Source organism: Chrysochloris asiatica, unplaced genomic scaffold (genome assembly GCF_000296735.1).
Source record: "Chrysochloris asiatica unplaced genomic scaffold, ChrAsi1.0 scaffold00444, whole genome shotgun sequence".
NCBI lineage: Eukaryota > Metazoa > Chordata > Mammalia > Afrosoricida > Chrysochloridae > Chrysochloris > Chrysochloris asiatica.
In genome coordinates, this window is record NW_006408962.1 from 275,229 (window position 1) to 276,153 (window position 925).

Genomic DNA, 925 nt, shown 5'->3' on the forward strand with positions numbered 1-925 from the left:
CATCAAGGGAGAAGAGCAGAGTTCAGGACCCTATCCAGAGAAGCAGTGATACCAGAGATGGAGGCAGAGATGATGACTTGGAAATATGGAGCAGCTGGGGACCCTGGACTCAGGGAGGGAGAGGGGCTGTGTGCTGATGGATTGGTGGGGGGCAGGCCTGTGGGGTGTATAGGTACAATTGGAGGTTATTGCAGAAATCCCCTGTATATGTCTACTGAATTCATGAGCTTGGTATAAACAATGGTGGGATTAAAGTTGTTGCTGTATAGACCAGTTACATAAGAATGTTTAAGCAAGTGGAGGTGAACCAGTGGAGAGCGAAGAGTGACCGTGTCCAGCCTCCAAAACCTGCTTCTCGTATTATAATCTGGCACATGCTCCCTCTTCTGCAAGGACCCTGTGGGTCCCTAGAGGAGGTGTCACAGCTATGCAGGCAGCTGTGCTGTACTTGGAGACACAGATCAAAGAAACTATGTAGACATGCACAGCAGAACACCCCCTATACCCAGGAAAAGTTGGTTAGAGCTTCATTTGTCCCATTACTTCTAAGGAGCCAAGGGGAGGAACAAAACCAGTTAAAAGGTAATCATACCAGTGTGTGTGTGTTGGGGCGGGGGAGGAGGGGAGGAGCTCAACTTTACTTGGTCTACCTGGCTTTTACCATGGAGAAATTCACAGGTTTTTCTATGAATTTCCTGACGATTCTCACAGTGTAGGGTAATCCCAAAGTGCAACACTCTACCCAATCATACAGTAACAGGGCCAAAGAGTAAAATATGTCCTGCAGTTGTTGTTAGTCACCTTTATTTGGTTCCGACTCATAGAAACCCTATGTACAACAGAACAAAACATGACCCAAAACTGCACAATCCTCACAATTCTTAAGTTTGAGCCCATTGCTGATGCCATGGCGTCAAAACATCTC